The 21506-nt window shown below is 43.7% G+C and overlaps 1 protein-coding gene across 4 annotated transcripts in view; it reads left to right on the top strand.

Annotated features, from left to right (window-relative positions):
- The window catches only part of CMTM8 (CKLF like MARVEL transmembrane domain containing 8), a 92017-nt gene that overhangs the window by 52639 nt on the left and 17872 nt on the right, over nt 1-21506 (top strand). The gene's annotated exons all lie outside the window — the stretch shown is intronic.

Here is a 21506-nt window from a genome sequence, read left to right as displayed (position 1 = left end):
ACTCTTCGTTGTGGTGCTCAGGCTTCTCACTGTGGTGGCTTCTCTTGTTGCGGAGCACGGGCTCTAGGCGCACGGGCTTCAGTAGTTGTGGCTCGTGGGCTCCAGAGCGCAGGCTCAGTAGTTGTGGCGCATGGGCTTAGTTGGCTCCGCGGCATGTGGGATCTTCCTGGATCAGGGCTCAAACCCATGTCCCCTGCATTGACAGGCGGATTCTTAACCACTGCGCCACCAGGGAAGTCCCAATTCTCTCTCTCTCTTTTTTTTTTCCCCCCTAAGTCATAGAATATATGGACTGCTGTGGTTTTTTTTTTTTTTAATGTCAAACATTTTCCATTTATAAATATTTCAGGGCTCCACGCTCAGCTCACATCCGACTGGTTGTGAGCACAGATTTGGAAGTCTGTTTGCCAATATGGTGGACATTTTCCTCTGATAAGAAAATGCTATTGTGTATAATTTATTCCTAAAAATGCAGGACAAGCCACTGTTTGAAAACGGAACACCAGACTTACATGTTACTGTTAGAGACCTGGATATTGGGAAGTGGCCTGGAAGCTGAATTTATAAGTTTTTCTAACCATCAGAGTGGTGGAGGGAGAGGTGGGGGACCCCTGACATCACCTGTCACTCCCAAGCTGTGTGACCTGGGATGGTCACTCAGTCCGGGCTTCTCTCCTCATCTGAACTGAGACTGGTGATAGAATTGATCTCAAAACTATACAGTGTCTAAGTGTGTGGGTCCACGGAAAGGGCTCGAAGCTCCTCCTGGCTCTTAGGGGCTGCTCAGTAAATGTTAGCTTATTTTTTATGTAAGGACTTAAAACATAGATTAAACAGTAAGCATGGACAATTGTGATTACTTCTTTAAAGTAAACTCTTCACGTCTGGCCTGGTCCATCTCAACTGAAATGACATTTAGTAGGAAAACAAGCATTCATGTCGGAGGAAAGACAATGCTAAAGGGAAGGAGGAAAGAGATGCTCCGAACTTTGTCTGGGTTTTATTTTGAAATTCACATATTGTTGGTGGGAAAGTAAATAAAAGTAAATGGAAGTCTAACCTTTATGAAGGGCAGTTTAACAGCAGGTATTGTAAGGACAGGCACAGGTACTCTTTGACTCAGGAGTTACACTGCTGTATAAATCTACCCCACAGCGAACCCTAACACATACAAAATGGTATTTGTACAAGGTGAGCCTTTGCAGCACTGTTTGCAGAGCAGGAGACCGGAAACAAACCGAAATGTCCACCAATATGGAACTAGCAGAGACTCTACACTCGGTAACATTATGTAGCAGTTTAATGAGACATAAGGATGCTTTCTAAGTTCTTGGAAAAGAGCTCCAAAACATATTAAGTCAGGACAGCAAGGGGAGGCGCAGGGGGAGGGTTAAGTGTAATTTCGGAAAGATGCGCAAGAAACTAACAACGTTTGCCTCTGGGCGGAGGGAGCGAGTGGGTGAAGCTGTGGTAGGAGAGACCCAAGAGGGATCCGGTGACCTGGAGACGCCTCGCTCTCTGACTCTTTATACTTTTCCATTTCCGAGCCATGTCAGTATATTACCTGTTTGATGAATTAAAATAATCAGAAGGAATTTCCACCACAACCTTCCACTTTTGATAAAGGTGACGGCAAACTGTTGCCGAACAGTGCTGAGACCCTGGGAATTTCTCTCCGTATTTAGGTCTCGGGAATGTGTAGTTTTATTTTAATTTTATTATGGGAAATTTCAAACTAAGGGTAATAAACTCCCATCTACCCACTGCACGGCTTCAGTCCTTTTTTCCCCTTGCTTTTTATTTATTTATTTTATTTTTTTATACAGCAGGTTCTTATTAGTCATCCATTTTATACACATCAGTGTATACATGTCAATCCCAATCTCCCAATTCATCCCACCGCCACCCCCAGCACCCGCCGCTTTCCCCACTTGATGTCCATACGTTTGTTCTCTACACCTGTGTCTCAGTTTCTGCCCTGCAAACCGGTTCATCTGTACCATTTTTCTAGGTTCCACATATATGCGTTAATATACGATATTTGTTTCTCTTTTTCTGACTTACTTCACTCTGTATGACAGTCTCTGGATCCATCCATGTCTCTACAAGTGACCCAATTTCGTTCCTTTTTATGGCTGAGTAATATTACATTGTATATATGCACCACATCTTCTTTATCCATTCGTCTGTCGATGGGCATTTAGGTTGCTTCCATGACGTGGCTATTGTAAATAGTGCTGCAGTGAACACTGGGGTGCATGTGTCTTTTTGAATTATGGTTTTCTCTGGGTATATGCCCAGTAATGGGATTGCTGGGTCATATGGTAATTCTATTTTTAGTTTTTTAAGGAACCTCTATACTATTCTCCATAGTGGCTGTATCAATCTACATTCCCACCAACAGTGCAAGAGGGTTCCCTTTTCTCCACACCCTCTCCAGCATTTGTTGTTTGTAGATTTTCTGATGATGTCCATTCTAACTGGTGTGAGGTGATACCTCATTGTACTTTTGATTTGCATTTTATCTAATGATTAGTGATGTTGAGCAGCTTTTCATGTGCCTCTTGGCCATCTGTATATCTTCTTTGGAGAAATGTCTATTTAGGTCTTCTGCCCATTTTTGGATTGGGTTGTTTGTTTTTTTAATATTGAGCTGCATGAACTGTTTATAGATTTTCGAGATTAATCCTTTGTCCGTTGATTCATTTGCAAATATTTTCTCCCATTCTGAGCGTTGTCTTTTCGTCTTGTTTATGGTTTCCTTTGCTGTGCAAAAGAATTTAAGTTTCATTAGGTCCCAGTTGTTTATTTTTGTTTTTATTTCCATTTCTCTAGGAGGTGGATCAAAAAATATCTTGCTGTGATTTATGTCATAGAGTTTTCTTCCTATGTTTTCCTCTAAGAGTTTTATAGTGTCCGGCCTTACATTTAGTTCTCTAATCCATTTTGAGGGTTTTTTGTGTGTATGGTGTTAGGGAGTGTTCTAATTTCATTCTTTTACATGTAGCTGTCCAGTTTTCCCAACACCACTTATTGAAGAGACTGTCTTTTCTCCATTGTATATCCTTGCCTCCTTTATCAGAGATTAGTTGACCATAGATGCGTGGGTTTATCTCTGGGCTTTCTATCTTGTTCCATTGATCTATATTTCTGTTTTTGTGCCAGTACCATATTGTCTTGATTACTGTAGCTTTGTAGTATAGTCTGAAGTCAGGGAGTCAGATTCCTCAAGCTCCGTTTTTTTCGCTCAAGACTGCTTTGGCTATTTGGGGTCTTTTGTGTCTGCATACAAATTTTAAGATTTTTTGTTCTAGTTCTGTAAAAAATGTCATTGGTAATTTGATAGGGATTGCATTGAATCTGTAGATTGCTTTGGGTAGTGTAGTCATTTTCACAATGTTGATTCTTCCAATCCAAGAACATGGTATATGTCTCCATCTGTTGGTATCTTTAATTTCTTTCATCACTGTCTTACAGTTTTCTGCATACAGGTCTTTTGTCTCCCTAAGTAGGTTTATTCCTAGGTATTTTATTCTTTTTGTTGCAGTGGTAAATGGGAGTGTTTCCTTAATTTCTCTTTCAGATTTTTCATCATTAGTGTATAGGAATGCCAGAGATTTCTGTGCATTAATTTTGTATCCTGCAACTTTACCAGATTCATTGATTAGGCTCTAGTAGTTTTCTGCTGGCATCTTTAGGATTCTCTATGTATAGTATCATGTCATCTGCAAACAGTGACAGCTTTACTTCTTCTTTTCCGATTTGGATTCCTTTTATTTCTTTTTCTTCTCTGATTGCCATGGCTAGGACTTCCAACGCTATGTTGAATAAGAGTGGTGAGAGTGGACATCCTTGTCTTGTTCCTGATCTTAGAGGAAATGCTTTCAGTTTTTCACCACTGAGAATGATGTTTGCTGTGGGTTTGTCATATATGGCCTTTATTATGTTGAGGTAGGTTCCCTCTATGCGCACTTTCTGGAGAGTTTTTATCATAAATGGGTGTTGAATTTTGTTAAAAGCTTTTTCTGCATCTATTGAGATGATCATATGGTTTTGCTTCTTCAGTTTGTTAATATGGTGTATCACATTGATTGATTTGCATATACTGAAGAATCCTTGCATCCCTGGGATAAATCCCACTTGATCATGGTGTATGATCCTTTTAATGTGTTGTTGGATTCTGTTTGCTAGTATTTTGTTGAGGATTTTTGCATCTATATTCATGGGTGATATTGGTCTGTAATTTTCTTTCTTTGTAGTATCTTTGTCTGGTTTTGGTATCAGGGTGATGGTGGCCTTATAGAATGAGTTTGGGAGTGTTCCTTCCTCTGCAATTTTTTGGAAGAGATTGAGAAGGTTGGGTGTTAGCTATTCTCTAAATGTTTGATAGAATTCACCTGTGAAGTCATCTGGTCCTGGACTTCTGTTTGTTGGAAAATTTTCAGTCACAGTTTCAATTTCATTACTTGTGATTGGTCTGTTCATATTTTCTGTTTCTTCCTGGTTCAGTCTTGGAAGGTTATACCTCTTACGAATTTGTCCATTTCTTCCAGGTTGTCAATTTTTTGGCATAGAGTTGCTTGTAGTAGTCTCTTAGGATGCTTTTGTATTTCTGCGGTGTCTGTTGTAACTTCTTTTTCATTTCTAATTTTATTGATTTGAGTCCTCTCCCTCTTTTCTTGATGAGTCTGGCTAATGGTGTATCAATTTTGTTTATTTCCTCAAAGAACCAGCTTTTAGTTTTATTGATCTTTGCTATTGTTTTATTGTTTCTATTTCATTTATTTCTGCTCTGATCTTTATGATTTCTTTCCTTCTGCTAACTTTGGGTTTTGTTTGTTCTTCTTTCTCTAGTTCCTTTAGGTGTAAGGTTAGATTGTTTATTTGAGATTTTTCTTGTTTTTGAGGTAGGCTTGTACAGCTATAAACTTCCCTCTTAGAACTGCTTTAGCTGCATCCCATAGGTTTGGATTATCGTGTTTTCACTGTCAATTGTCTCTAGGTATTTTTTGATTTCCTCTTTGATTTCTTCAGTGATCTCTTGGTTATTTAGTAACGTAGTGTTTAGCCTCCATGTGTTTGTGTTTTTTATGTTTTTTTCCTTGTAATTGATTTCTAATCTCATAGCATTGTTCAGAAAAGATGCTTGATATGATTTCAGTTTTCTTAAATTTACTGAGGCTTGATTTGTGACCCAAGATGTGATCTATCCTGGAGAATGTTCTGTGCGCACTTAAGAAGAAAGTGTAATCTGCTGTTTTGGATGGAATGTCCTATAAATATCAATTAAATCTATCTGGTCTATTATGTCATTTAAAGCTTGTGTTTCCTTGTTAATTTTCTCTCTGGATGATCTGTCCCTTGGTGTAAGTGAGGTGTTAAAATCCCCCAGTATTATCGTGTTACTGTCGATTTCCCCGTTTATAGCTGTTAGCAGTTGCCTTATGTATTGAGGTGCTCCTATATTGTGTGCATATATATTTAGAATTGTTATATGTTCTTCTTGGATTGATCCCTTGATCATTATGTAGTGTCCTTCCTTGTCTCTTTTAACATTCTTTATTTTAAAGTCTATTTTATCTGCTATGAGTATTGCTACTCCAGCTTTCTTTTGATATCCATTTGTATGGGATATCTTTTTCCATCCCTTTACTTTCAGCCTGCATGTGTCCCTAGGTCTGAAGTGGGTCTCTTGTAGACAGCATATATATGGGTCTTGTTTTTGTATCCATTCAGCAAGCCTGTGTCTTTTGGTTGGAGCATTTAACCCATTCACATTTAAGTTAATTATCAATATGTATGTTCCTATTACAATTTTCTTAATTGTTTTGGGTTTGTTTTTGTAGATCCTTTTCTTCTCTTGTGTTTCCCACTTAGAGAAGTTAGCATTTGTTGTAGAGCTCGTTTGGTGATGCTGCTTCTCTTAGCTTGTGCTTGTCTGTAAAACTTTTGATTTCTCCATCGATTCTGAATGAGATGCTTGCTGGGTAGAGTAATCTTGGTTGTAGGTTCTTCCCTTTCATTACTTTAAGTATATCATGCCATTCCCTTCCGGGTTGTAGAGTTTCTGCTGAGAAATCAGCTGTTAACCTTATGGGAGTTCCCTTGTATGTTATTTGTCATTTTTCCCTTGCTGCTTTCAGTAATTTTTCTTTGTCTTTAATTTTTGCCAATTTGATTACTGTGTGTCTCGGTGTGTTTCTCCTTGGGTTTATCCTGTACGGGACTCGCTGCGCTTCCTGGACTTGGGTGGCTATTTCCTTTCCCGTGTTAGGGAAGTTTTCGAGTATAATCTCTTCATATATTTTCTCTGGTCCTTTCTCTCTCTCTTCTCCTTCTGGGACTGCTGTAATGCAAATGTTGTTGTGTTTAATGTTGTCCCAGAGGTCTCTTAGGTTGTCTTCATTTCTTTTCATTCTTTTTTCTTTATTCTGTTCTGCAGCAGTGAATTCCACTATTCTGTCTTCCAGGTGTCTTATCCATTCTTCTGCCTCAGTTATTCTGCTATTGATTCCTTCTGTTTGTTTGTTCTTTAATTCTTCTAGGTCTTTGTTAAACATTTGTTGCATCTTGTCAATCTTTGACTCCATTCTTTTTCCGAGGTCCTGGATCATCTTCACTATCATTATTCTGAATTATTTTTCTGGAAGGTTGCCTATCTCCACTTCATTTAGTTGTTTTTCTGGGGGTTTATCTTGTTCCTTCATCTGGTACATAGCCCACTGCCTTTTCATCTTGTCTGTCTTTCTGTGAATGTGGTTTTTGTTCCGCAGGCTGAAGGATTGTAGTTCTTCTTGCTTCTGTTGTCTGCCCTCTGGTGGATTAGGCTATCTAAGAAGCTTGTGCAAGTTTCCTGGCTGTTGCTCTGGTGGGCAGAGCTCAGTAAAACTTTAATCCTCTTGTCTGCTGATGGGTGGGGCTGGGTTCCCTCCCTGTTGGTTGTTTTGCCTGAGGCCACCCACTGCTGGAGCCTACTCGGGCTCTTTGTTGGGGCTAATGGCGGACTCTGGGAGGCCATGCCAAGGAATACTTCCCAGAACTTCTGCTGCCAGTGTCTTTGTCCTTACGGTGAGACAAAGCCACCCCTTGCCTCTACAGCTGACCCTCCAACACTATCAGGTAGGTCTGGCTTATTCTCCCATGGTGTCACCACTCCTTCCCCTGGGTCCCGATGCACACACTACTCTGCGTGTGCCCTCCAAGAGTGGAGTCTCTGTTTCCCCCAGTGCTGTCGATGTCCTGCAATCAAATGCTTCCAGCCTTCAAAGTCTGATTCTCTGGGAATTCCTCCTCCTGTTGCCGGACCCCCAGGTTTGGAAGCCTGACGTGGGGCTCAGAACCTTCACTCCAGTGGGTGGACTTCTGTGGTATAAGCGTTCTCCAGTTTGTGAGTCACCCACCCAGCAGTTATGGGATTTGATTTTATTGTGATTGCGCCCCTCCTACTGTCTCATTGTGGCTTCTCCTTTGTCTTTGGATGTGGGGTATCTTTTCTGGTGAGTTCCAGTGTCTTCCTGTCGATGATTGTTCAGCAGTTAGTTGTGATTCTGGTGTTCTCGCAAGAGGGAGTGAGAACACGTCCTTCTACTCCACCAACTTGAACCAATCCCAGTCATTATTAATTTATGGTCAGTATTGTTTCCTCCGTGTTCCTACCCATTCTTCCTCCAGGAAGATGTTGAAGGAAATGTCATTTCATCCATAAACATTGTGGTGAGTAGCTCTAAAAGATAGGAATTAACTCAGTATTTTTTGAAAATACTATATTTTAAAATAGAAAAAAAAGTTAAGTCAGCTTCTCTCTACTCCCCCACCCACCATCACAATACTGTCTCATTTGAAAATTGACCATGGTGGGGTTTTTTTGAAATGTTAATTCTCAGTCCGTACTTTAAAAGGTTTTACCACTTCACTCATCACTTCACCTTGCTTTTTAGGTGCTCTCCAGAGAGTTACTTCCAGCATTTTCTATGTGTGAAGTTTGTTCTTCTCAGTTGGATGGTCTACTGACTTCCATCCTGTGAACACATAGTTAACGATGCTGTCGCCTGCATCGGTGGTTCCACTGTTCCATTTAACACTCGCTCTAATGAGCTAAGAAGGGGAAAACGCCACAAAATATTCAGATATTGGTGCAAACTAGCTCTGCTGAGAAGGGAGGCATGGCAGAGCTGTCAAAACCATCCTCGAAAAAAACAACCCTTGGTGGAAATAGTGGTTTGTCAGTTCACGTTGGGATGCTTGACATAAAAGGCTTTGGGAGCTGCAATCAGCAATGTGCAGAGTGGACTTGAAAGTCAAGGCCCCTGTGGACGTCCTCCTGCACGCGTGCTCTGCTGGAGCAGCTGTGTCGGAGAGGGAGTGCCCCGAGAAACTTCTTCTTCTCACCCGAGATCTGTGAGTCTGTTGTTGAAAACCTAAACTGACCCCAAACGGTGCCACCCCCTCAGGTCCTTTGTCGGTTTCCCTCGTACATCTGAAATCAAATCAGACTTCAAAGAAATGAAAATGTATGTCTACACAAACACTATGATAGTGAATCATAAAAGCCAAAAAGTGGAAAGAACCCAAATTTCCATCAGCTGATAAACAGACAAACACCATGTGGTGTGGTATACAATGGAATGTTATTCAGCCATTGAAAAACATACATGCTGCAACAAGGAAGCCAGACACAGGGGCTGGGTATCGCATGATTCCATTTATATGAAATGTCCAGAGTAGGCAGCTGTGTAGAGACAGTAGATCAGTGCTTGCTCAGGGCTGAGGGTGGTGATGGTAGGAGGAAAGGGGGAGGGATTGCTGATGGGGAGGGGGTTTCTTTAGGGTGATGAAAATGTTCGAAAATGATGGTGACAGGTGTACAGTTCTGTGAATACACTAAAATGCATTCATTGCATTGTACACTTTAAATGGGTGGGGTTTATAGTGTGTAAATTACATCTCAATAAAGCTGTTATTAAATAGCATTGGATTAACTTACAATGCCTCGAGATGTACCTGAACCTCTTCCTTGGCATCTGTTTTTGCTTTTTGTCCTGGACTTGGGGTGTGGTGGGTGAGATGAGGGAGGAAGGCGATGTGGTTTCCTTTCATCTCTGAAACTCCACGTAAACTTAGTTTCTCTCCCCGCAAAATCACTGGAAAACAGAAGTGACTTTATTTGACCCTGTGATCTTATTTTACTTCCCGTCCTTCATTCGGGGTTAAGACAGTGGTTCCTTTAGCAGCTAATGGCTTCCTTCCTTCTCTACCCAAGACCCCCCCCAAACTTATTTTAAAGCATTGTTGTACTTCTTGGGCAATAGTCGGTGACTTTCCTTTTCTGGAGTTTTCCTATGTCGGCAGTTACTTTGGTCTTGAGAAGTCAGTGCTGGTATCGGCTAACGACCAGCTGTTTTATTTATATGACCCACAAGGAGACAGGGTTTAAATACAACACCCAAGGGGATTCCCTGGCGGTCCAGTGGTTAGGACTCTGCATTTCCCCTGCTGGGGGCCTGGGTTCAATCCCTGGTCGGGAAACTAAGATCCCGAAAGCCAAGTGGTGGGGCCAAAACATTAAAAAAATAAATATAAATAAAAGCGACACCCAAGTCGGAGGTGTATTTTCCTGCTGGTGTAAAAGCCATGCCAGCATGCTTCCCAGGGAAACGTGGCGCTATTTAAACGGCATTGGGGACCTAAGTGAGGCTTGGGTCTTGCCCCAGCTTGTTCACTTGACAATCTGCTGAAAATAGAAAATTGTGTGGGGAGAGGGGGAGGACCACACAGTTGGTGAAAGTGTGCCTGTGGGCCTGCGTGTGCGTGTGTGTGGACTGACTCCTCGGGCCTCCCTCCTGGGACACAAGAGGGAGAGGCACATCCTGTCCTTACATCTTCAGGGAGATGTTCTGGTGAGCAGCAGCGTGCCTCACAAGTAGGGGAGCCCCACCATAGTATCCCAAACCGCTTTTTAGGTGCAGGGAAATTGTGTCTGTCATCTGCTAGATCAGGAGTTGGCAGACTACATACAGCCTGGGGGCCAAATCTGTGCTGCTGCCAGTTTTCAGGAATCTTGGTTCAAACACAGCCATGCCTATTTGTTTGCGTATCAGCTGCTCCCAGGCCTCAGCCATAGAGATGAGCTACTGCAACTGTCTGTCCTGCAAAGCCTAAAATATTTACTCTCTGGCCCTTTACAGAAAAAGTTTGCTGACTTCAGTGCTCAGTGATGAATTCCCTTCCCATGGGAGTCCGGAAACAGGCCTATATCCATGGTACTTGGAACTTGAGCACTATGTGTGTTTGAGAGGAAAAACCACAGGTCCCAGAGCTAAACTACAGAGCCCACGTTAGCAGGCAGTTCAATCCAGATTATTCTGCCCGGCATGTTAGCTCTGTCTTAATCAGATGGCTCGCTCTTTTTTTTTTTCCCTTGGAGTTATCAGGTAGGTCATTATTTTTGGTCATCTTGCAAGTGTTCTTTAGTGGTGGGTTTATAACTTATTAGGAGCATTTAAAGTCATTGAGGAGCTGGCATGAAGCTAATTTACATTTTGCATGACATCAAGTTTAATATTTTATCCATGAGGGTTTTAATGTCCTCGTGGATTGGTAACCCAGGTAGCTTGCTTGCTGGGCCACGTTTAATGCTGTCCTGGTCCCAGACACCTGTCGAGTTCTTTGCTGACAGGGTTTCTAGGAATTTCCTTCTCTCTACAAATGGTGGCAGTGGAAGAGGCAATGGTGGCAGCCACCTCCCCCCAAACCCAGCCATGGCTACAGTTGGGTGGTCTGGGGATGGGCAGCTGACCCAAGTCGGCCCATCAGTGGTGTCGCCGGGTTAGTTTTTTTTAAAAAAATATTTATTTATTTTGGTTGCACCAGGTATTAGTTGCAGCACGCAGGATCTTCACTGCGGCATGCAAACTCTTAGTTGTGGCATGCATGAGGGATCTAGTTCCTCAACCAGGGATCGAACCCTGGCCCTCTGCATTGGGAGCGGGGAGTCTTACCCACTGGACCACCAAGTAAGTCCCTCCCCAGGAAGTTAGACTTGAGACTTGAGTTGCTGTCATCTCTCCCTAAGTGGCCAGAGCACTGACACTGGCAACATGGGTGGCCTTTTTCTTCTTCATGGCTGGGTTACAGAGAAATCCAGAGGTGGAGACAGCAGAGGGAGCTTCTTGCCTTCCCCACGGCATCTTGGTTGATCTCGGTTCCAGTTTCTGCCAAGTGGGTGTTTTAGGGGCGGGTGGGGTTGGACCTCCTGGAGAACCACTTGAGCTCTCACCATAAACGCTGGCCCAGGTGCCAGCCCTGGGGCCTGACCTTTCCCATAAGCAGGGAGGCAGTGAGGTCCAGCATAGTGGTTGTCAAACAGCCTGAGGTTGCTGGAGCAGATTCAGGCGGTTTGGTTGGAAGAGGTTTGGTCCTCCCGACTGCACTCTGACAGCTGCTAAGCTCCCAAGGCCGGCAGGGCTGGGGGCAGAGACGGGACTGTGGGCTGGATGTTGTGGACCTGCCCAAGTTCGCTTCCTTGGGATGCATTCATGGGTTTCTGGGAGCGAGCATCAGCAGTAAAGCAGCCATTTCCGCTTCTTCCCCTGACTCTCCATCTTCGTCTTAAGTCGTTTACACACACAAGCTCTATGTATAAAAAGTGTGTTTTAAAATTTACACCAGCAGGGCCAGACTTTGACTCTCAAACTTGGTAACTTTCACCCATAATGCAGCTCTGTGGTTTCTACCCCTAATAATCCTCCCACATAAATAGTTCCCCATAGCTCCTGAACCAGAGGCCGAGTCATCACAAGCTTTTCCTAGTATCCGAGAGACTCCCAAGAGCTCTGAGGCTCTGTCACAGAGTGGTGTCTGTCATCCAAGGAGTCTGACCTGCTACATCCCTTTCTGGCTTTTTGAGCATAACTCCAAAGAGGTGGCCCAAGATCTTCTAAGTGACCACAGCCTCTAGAATCAGAAAAGCAGGTGCAGATCCTACACCTGCTGCTGGCTTTGGGCAGATTGCCATCCTCACTTCTGTTTCTGCATTTTAAAATGTGGACAAAATCCCCAACATTGTCAAGTTGTTGCCTTGATAGGTAGTGATACTTAGGAATCCCCTAGCCCATAATATGGACTGAAGGAATGCTAGTTGTTTCTTTTTTTTTCCCCCCCGTGTAAAATGATGCAGACCCAGCCCAAGGCCGATCAGTTCTGCTAGTTGCCAACACATTTGGGTAGACGCAGCAGTGAATGGCTTTGAAACTGGCCAAGTGAATTTGGGGTATTTCTGGTGAACTTTGACTCGGATGCCAGCCCCACGTTTCTACAACTCAGTTGGCTGGGCTTTATTTTGCCATCAGGGCCCTTCCCTTCATTTCTGTGTGTTCACTATGATGAGACTTTTCACTGGTGGCTTGCAACACGATCTATTGGACCATTTACTTAAGAATGGTAAAGTGTGGTGTCGGGGGCCTGGTCGTGAAGCTGTTTGCTTGTAACGTGAAAACATTTCTCCCGTCTAGGAGCCCTACCTTGTGAGTGGTGGAAACCTTCTTCCATCCACAAATACCTTCTAGTTATCCCCTGTGAAAGATGTTCTCTAGGCTCTCCTTTCCAAAGACAACATGGACTTGTTATAAATATTATAAATGCCTATTTTTTAAAATGTTCTGCCCCCAGTGGGCTGCTGCCAATTTAGTGTAATCATCTCAGGTTTATTGGCCTGTGTGTCCTCCTCTTAATGCGAAGCTCTGCCAGGCCTCTCTGCGAGAGCACAGGAAATAGCGGGTGGACCTTTTTTTCTCATTTAAGGAATTATTACTGTTAAGCTCATCTAAGGGAAAAGGAGGCTGGGGTCTGTCACATCATCTTGCCCAGGAAGGAGCTTGGTGAACTGTTTAAAATTTCAGCTCCTTTGGCAGCAGCATCTTATTCCAGTTTTAATGGGAGCACTGGTTTGTGACCATGCCCGGTGGAGCATCGCCTGCCTATTTAAATTGTGAAATAAACTAAGGGGTTTCTAGGTGTAACTCAGCTGCAGGGAAGAAGTTCCAGTAATAGAGATGCATTGTTATTGGCAGCCTTAAAAAAACCTCCATGGTCGCCTGTTCTTCAGAGAAAAGTCCAAGCTGAGCCACAGATAATTAGCTTCTCCCAGGAGAGGGGAGGGGAGGGGACTTGTCATTTTTAGACGCTCAGTGGAAGGAAAATGTGACAGTAAGTATGCAAATTAACAAGGCTTGTTTCTATAAGCCTGGGCTTATCAAATTTTTCAACCAAAAGTCTCCCCAACCTCTGAGAGTGAACTCAGGGATCTGAGGGTGAGGCTTGATGCTGCCCAGGTGGATTTTTCTTTTTTTTTTGGAGTTTTATATTTTATTTTTAAAATTCCTGTGAGCCTTCTCCTCTGGGATAGTTCTGGTTTTGATTTTCAGTGAAAAGGTACTGTCTTAGTCCGTTCGGCTGCTTTAACAGCATACCGTAGACTGGGTGGCTTGTAAACCTCAGAGGTTTCTCTGTCACGGTTCTGGAGGCGGGAGGTCCAAGGTCAAGGTGCTGGCAGATTTGGTGTCTGGTGAGAGCCTATTTCCTAGTTCATAACTGGCTGATTTCTCACTGTGTCCTCGATGGCAGAAGGGAAGAGGGAGCTTCCTGATGACTTTTTAATTTTTATTTATTTATTTATTTATTTTCAGTACGCGGGCCCCTCACTGCTGTGGCCTCTCCCGTTGCAGAGCACAGGCTCCGGACGCGCAGGCTCAGCAGCCATGGCTCACGGGCCCAGCCGCTCCGCGGCATGTGGGATCCTCCCAGACCGGGGCACGAACCCGTGTCCCCTGCATCGGCAGGCGGACTCTCAACCACTGCGCCACCAGGGAAGCCCCCTGATGACTTTTTTAGAAGGGGCCTAACCCCATTCATGCACTGGCCTCGTGCAAGCTCCACCCTCATGACCTAATCATCTGCCAAAGGCCCCACCTCCAAATACCATCACATTGGGGGTTAGGTTTCAGCATATGAATTTGGAGGGGACACAAACTTTCAGTCTATAGCAGGTATTAAGTTATTTATCTGTGATAGCACTTTTGCCCTAACTTACCCCCAAATCTTTGGATGAAATTGATGCTAAGATAATGTGGCTTCCCATACAACTGTGCTGCAGTGTTGTTTTCTGTTTGTTTCATCTCCCTGGCCACACTGAGCATTCTTCAAGGGAAAGAGCTGTGTCTTTTTTCTTGCATGCGCTGGCCTCGTGTAAGCCCATCTCTTTGGTTGTCCTGGTGTACGGTAACCTTAGTGCCCCTCATTCAGCTGGTGGAAGAAGGAATGTGGCAGAGTGCCACGTCCTCCCCAAGATTAGTCATGTGTACAGTATTCCTGGACAGTCACAAAGGAAGTCCCCAGGGGCCAGTGGCTGACTGTAAAATGCCGGGTTGAGCATCTGAACCCACTGAGTGGAGGGACATTACCCTCCCAGGAGCAGTGGTAGGTGATGTCATCACCTAGGATGCAGACACTTAATGGGAGCCGTGAATAAGCCGGCTCAGGACAGCTGGCTTAGAACCTTCCCTCAGGAACTCAGGTCTGCTCCTAAGATGAAGCAGACGCAGCCAGGTGGTGCAGAGGCCAGCCCGGCAGGGGCCCCGGCACTCCCCCGACCTGCTGACCGTCCAGGCAACATTACGTTGAAACAGATCCTCCCAATGACGAGCCGTGCTCGATTACATGACCGGTTCACCCCATGCAGCCATTGCCAAAGGAGATTTTGAAGGTGTGCCAACTCAGAAATGCTGATGCCAGAAATATCTGTTTCCAAAAGTGCCTCTGGTCCTGTCATGCCCTCCTGGTGAATAAAATCCGAACTCCTTAACCTGCCATCCTGAACTCTCCACAGTGTGGCCCCAACCACTCTGTCCCTCCCCGTCTCTCGCTGCCAACCCTCTGTTTTTGCCCACATCCCTAAAGCAGGTGGGTGCCAAGCCCCCACCTCACCACTGCCTGCCATCCTGGCCTTCCTGAGGCTGTTAGTCCTCTCCGAGCACCCAGAGTCATTTTTTGCTCCTTCTGAATGAACCTCTCAGCATTTCTTGACCTGATTGCACTTCCTAGGCCCTTACCCTGGGCTGTGCTGCAGTGTTGTTTTCTGTTTGTTTCATCTCCCTGGCCACACTGAGCATTCTTCAAGGGAAAGAGCTGTCTTTTCTCTTGCATGCACTGGCCTCGTGCAAGCCCATCTCTTTGGTTGTCCTGGTGTACGGTAATATTAGTGCCCCTCATTCAGCTGGTGGAAGGAGAAAAAATGGAGTTTCACACAGATGTGCTATAAATAGATGCAGTCTAGGAAAACTCAAGTTTACGTGGAGTTAGAAGGTAATTATGCTCCCAAACAGAATTTTATGCATCCTCTTGTGAATGGCCCTTCTCTAAGGCTTTTAAAATAAATTTTGATTTACAGCAACTTGATAACATCTTTTAGGAAAAAAGCTAGAGTGAAGTTTGAATTTGAGACTCCGAAACAAGATTGCCCAAATAATCCCATTGCATTTTTCTTAATTACAAAATATCAGATTCAGCACATGAGGGGTTTTTGGAAGGCAATTGGAAGGGTCCATTCCAAACTACCAAATTGTCTAAGCTGTGCTGCAGCCTCTCCTTGTCCTTAATGTAGAGAGAACTTTCATTTTTTATATGACAGGTCAAAAAGACTGACGTGTAGAATATCCTGATAACGGAAACTGCCTGGACAGTCTTCAGTAATATGGCAAATTAGCCTCCTTCTCCGTGGATTCTTTTCTGTTGCAGTAATAGGTGAACCTTCAATCAGTGAATATTAAAACCCATGAATATATACCTATATGTGTGCTATAGAGGTATGTGATCCTCACCATCAAGAAAGAAACACTTAATTGGTTTTTTGAAAAGATTCAACAAAATTGACAAATCCTTAGGTAGGCTAACTAAGAAAAGAGAAAAAAGACTGAAACAAAATAAGAAATGAAAGAGGAAACATTACAACGGACGCCACAGAAATTAAAATGCTCACAAGAGACTGTTGTAAACAATTATACGTCAACAGATTGGGCAGTCCAGAAGAAACAGATAAATTTCTAGGAACATATAATCTTCTAAGACTGAATTGTGAAGAAATTAAAAACTTGAACAGACGTATAACTTAGAAAGAGATTAAATCAGTAATCAAAAACCTCCCAAAAAAAAGAAGAACCAAGGACAAGATGGCTTCACTGGAGAATTCTGCCAAACATTTAAAAGAGAATTAACACCAGTCCTCTCAGACTTCCCAGAAATTGAAGAGGAGGGAGCACTACCAGACTTACTCTATGAGGTGAGCTGATACCAAAATGAGACAAAGATACTATAAGAAACCTGCAGACCAATATCCCTAATGAACGTAGATGAAAAAATCCTCAACAAGATACTAAGAAACCCAATTCAACAACACATTAAAAAGATTATACATCATAATCAGGTGGAATTTATTACTGGAATGCAAGGATGGTTCACCATTTGAAGGTTAATGTATAACACACCACATTAACACATGAAGGACAAAAGCTGCATGATCATTTCAATTGATGCAGAAAAAGCATGTGACAAGATTCTACACCCTTTCAAGATAAAAATGCTCAACAAACTAGGAACAAACTCAACATAAGTAAGGCTATATATGAAAGCCCATAGTTAACAATGTACTCAATGGTGAAAAACTGAAAGCTTTCCCTCTGAGATGAGGAAAAAGGCAAGGATGTCCATTCTTACCACTTCTTTCAAAATAGTACTGGAAGTCCTAACCAAACTAAGTAAGCAAGAAAAAGAAATAAATGCAGATAGGAAATGAAGAAGTAAGATTCGCTCTCTTCCCAGATGATATGATCTTGTATGTAGAGAACCCTAAATATTTCGCCAAACAAAGCTCCTGTTATAACAAGTAAATGAATTTAACAAAGTTTCAGGATACAAAATCCACACACAAAAATTAGTTGCATTTCTATACACTGGCAGTGAATAATCTGAAAAGGAAATTAAGAAACAATCCCATTTACAATAGCATCAAAAAGAATAAAATACTTTGGAATAAACTTAAGGAGGCAAAAGACTTGTGCAATGAAAACTACAAAGCACTTCTGAAAGAAATTAAAGAAGACAAATAAATGGAAAGACATCTGTGTTTGTGGATTGGAAGACTTAGTGTTGTTAAAATGTCCATACTACACAGAGCAGTCTACAGATTCAACGCAATACTATCAAAATTCCAATGGCATTTTTTGCAAAAGCACAGGAAAAAAATTTTTTAATAACATCTTTATTGGAGTATAACTGCTTTAAAATGCTGTGTTAGTTTCTACTTTATAACAAAGTGAATCAGCTATACATATACATATATCCCCATATCTCCTCTCTCTTGCGTCCCCCTCCCTCCCCCCCACCCTATCCCACCCCTCTAGGTGGTCACAAAGAACCGAGCTGATCTCCCTGTGCTATGTGGCTGCTTCCCACTAGCTATCTATTTTACATTTGGTAGTATATATAAGTCCATGCCACTCTGACTTCGTCCCAGCTTACCCTTCCCTCAAGTCCATTCTCTACGTCTGCATCTTTATTCCTGTCCTGCCCCTAGGTTCTTCAGAACCATTTTTTTTTTTTAGATTCCATATATGTGTGTTACCATATGGTATTTGTTTTTCTCTTTCTGACTTACTTCACTCTGTATGACAGACTCTGGGTCCATCCACGTCACTACAAATAACTCAATTTCATTTCTTTTTATGGCTGAGTAATATTCCATTGTATATATGTGCCACGTCTTCTTTATCCATTCATCTGTCGATGGACACTTAGGTTGCTTCCATGTCCTGGCTATTGTAAATAGAGCTGCAGTGAACATTGTGGTACATGACTCTTTTTGAATTATGGTTTTCTCAGGGTATATGCCCAGTAGTGGGATTGCTGGATCATATGGTAGTTCTATTGTTTTTTAGTATTTTAAGGAACCTCCATACTGTTCTCCACAGTGGCTGTATCAATTTACATTCCCACCAACAGTGCAAAAGGGTTCCCTTTTCTCCACACCCTCTCCAGCATTCATTATTTGTAGATTTTTTGATGATGGCCATTCTGACTGGTGTGAGGTGATAACCTCATTGTAGTTTTGATTTGCATTTCTCTAATGATTAATGATGTTGAGCATTCTTTCATGTGTTTGTTGACAATCTGTATATCTTTGGAGAAATGTCTATTTAGGTCTTCTGCCCATTTTTGGATTGGGTTGTTTGTTTTTTTGGTATTGAGCTGCATGAGCTGCTTGTAAATTTTGGAGATTAATCCTTTGTCCGTTGCTTCATTTGCAAATATTTTCTCTCATTCTGAGGGTTGTCTTTTCGTCTTGTTTATGGTTGCCTTTGCTGTGCAAAAGCTTTTAAGTTTCATTAGGTCCCGTTTGTTTATTTTTGTTTTTATTTCCATTTCTCCAGGAGGTGGGTCAAAAAGGATCTTGCTGTGATTTATGTCATAGAATGTTCTGCCTATGTTTTCCTCTAAGAGTTTTATAGTGTCTGGCCTTACATTTAGGTCTTTAATCCATTTTGAGTTTATTTTTGTGTATGGTGTTAGGGAGTGTTCTAATTTCATTCTTTTACATGTAGCTGTCCAGTTTTCCCCAGCACCAAAGCACAGAAAAATTTTAAAATTCATATAGAATTTCAGAGGATCATGGACATCCAAAAAATCTTGAGAAAGAAAAGTAAAGCTAGAGGCCTCACACTTCCTGATTTCAAAACTTGTTATAAAGTTGCAGTAATCAAAGCAGTATGGAAATGACATAAAGACAGATGTCAAGCTGAGTACCATCACTAGTTTTCAATCCCAAGGGAGGCGAACATCTTGAACTGATCACCAATTTCAGGCAGCACTTCAAACACTTCTGCCACTGCACCTTGGAATTGGAGTTACCAAGAAAAACACAACTGGATGGGACATCGCTTTACCTAAGTAGAGAAGAGACATCAGTTTCAATAGTAGACATCAGTCCCTCCTCACTAGGCAGCCCCCCTGGTGGCCAACATAGGGCAGTTGGCCTGTGAACACCCTTCTTAAGCCACAGCAGAAAGCCCCCAACGCTTCCCCTTTGGAGTCTGAAAGCTGGGGACATGCCTGAGGGCCATTGTGTACATACTAAAGCAGAACAAAGGAACACTCGTTGTGACTGAAACAGGGAAAGATATTCCCACACAAGGTGATAAGCCCTGTGCAGGCTCTCTGTGTTCCTTATCTCTTGGTAATGCTGTGTTCCAGGCCCAAGGCCCATTCTTTTCTTTAAGGGAACTTTATTTTTATTTATTTATTTATTTATTTATTTATTTATGGCTGTGTTGGGTCTTCATTGCTGTGCGGGCTTTCTTTAGTTGTGGTGAGTGGGGGCTACTCTTCATTGCGGTGCGTGGGCTTCTCATTAAAGTGGCTTCTCTTGTTGCGGAGCATGGGCTCTAGGCACATGGGCTTCAGCAGTTGTGGCACGAGGGCTCAGTAGTTGTGGCTCGCGGGCTCTAGAGCGCAGGCTCCATAGTTGTGGCGCACAGGCTTAGTTGCTCTGCGGCATGTGAGATCTTCCTGGACCAGGGCTTGAACCCGTGTACCCTGTATTAGCAGGCGGATTCTCAACCACTGCGCTAACAGGGAAGTCCCTACAAGACGGATTCTTAACCGCTGGACCAGCAGGGGAGCACGTGGCTGGTGCCTTTCCAGCTCCGTGGAAGCAAGACCTGACTGCTGAGGGATCCGAGCCCTCGGCTAAAGATTAAGCACAACCTTATTTCCTGCACTCAGAGTCACTTAGACACCCAAAGGGCGCGTGGACCGAGGGAAGGACAGACTGCATAGATCAGCAGCCTGGACAGAGAGCTGCAGAGCCCCCAACGTCCAGCACATTGATCCGGCTTCCTCAGTGTGAGGGTTCGGCTTTTCACACCGCAGCTGTGGGTCCAGCGCTCGGCATCTTTGGTGGAGGAAAGCTGTTCATGATCCTCCTTGCTTGGTTTTTATTACAGTGCTTTTAAGGTTGACATTAAAGAGCGGCCCTGTGACTTCTGATACTGTACTGTTTACAGTGTCTGAACTGCTTTGTCTGACCTCCTCCTTCTCCTGGTGCCTCAAGGGTGGAGGACAGAGGTGGAGCCCCACCCCTGGGGGGATGTGCCCACAGGGGGCATGCGATGCAGTAGAGTCAGGACACAGGAAGGCTCCTTCGTGTGAGATGCTTCCTTGACCTCAAGCAGAGCTGTGCTCCTGTGGGCGGTGCTGGGAGGTTCTATAGCAGAAATGAGTCCTCAGACCCGGCTTTGTAGACTGTGGATTTGGACCTGACCTTACACTGGGAAGCATGACTCTCTACACCATGCGGCTGTGTGTGGCTGAATGAGATGAGTGATGTAACTGGCAATACCATAGGCAGACACTGATGCTGATGCGAGAGCAAGACAGTTACGTTGCGATGGGATGGAGGGTCTCCCCAGGTTGAAGAGGAAGGTGCTGTTTGTAGTGATCCCCACTCCCCATAATTCCTTTTTTCTCCTCCTTCGTATTGCTTCTTCCCTATAAGCCTTTCATCTCTCTTCTGTTCCTTAAAAAGTATCCCTTTTCCTTCCGCCCTTTGCCTTTTATACCCCAGCGCTTCACCAAAACGGAAGGAAGCCAGCATTCAAAGAACTTTGCTGAAAGAAGCAAGCAAAGGACTGGGAGCCGGGCCGGCGTCTGACCACAAAGGGCTCCCTCAGCCTCAGGGACTGAGGAGGCCTTTGGGTGTCACTGAACCCAATCCTTTCACCCTGAGAGTGCTGCTACCACACAGTTTGTTCTGTTTTCTTGAAGACTCTAAGCTATTTGACCAGGACTGACTGCTCCTTTGCTTACTGGTGACCCAGGACCATGAATCCAGTGTTGTTCACTGATTCATGGAGAATATTGAGATGATGTGTGTCCTTTGTGAGGCCTGAAATCTTTGATCAGGTCATTGTCACCCAAGATCCCTCGTAAGCCCCTGGTGTATGGGGTTTGGGGGAAAGGAGGGAAGGAAGGTGGGCCTTCTCAGAGCTGAGCTGCTGGAGGCTTTCAGAACACGTGGCTGGACGCCTCCCCCAGGGATGTCGATTCAGTGCTGGGTGGCCTGAGAATCTGCATTTCTTCTTCTTTTAAAAAATATTTATTTATTTGGCTGCACTGGGTCATAGTTGCAGCATGCGGGGTCTTTAGTTGCAGCATGCGAACTCTTAGTTGCGGCATGTGGGATCTAGTTCCCTGACCAGGGATCGAGCCCGGGCCCCCTGCATTGGGAGCGTGGAGCCTAAGCCACTGGGCCACCAGGGAAGTCCCAGAGTCTGCATTTCTAACAAGCTCCTTGGAGGTGTGACTGTTGCTCTGGGGACCACACACTTGGAGAAGCAAGGCTCGAGGGCAGAGGTTGGCAGATGATAGCCTGCCAGCCAATCCAGGCTGCCACTTGTGTTTGT

Source organism: Leucopleurus acutus (assembly GCF_964270905.1).
Source record: "Leucopleurus acutus genome assembly, chromosome: 10".
Taxonomy (NCBI): domain Eukaryota; kingdom Metazoa; phylum Chordata; class Mammalia; order Artiodactyla; family Delphinidae; genus Leucopleurus; species Leucopleurus acutus.
This window is presented reverse-complemented; position numbering and strand designations above follow the sequence as displayed.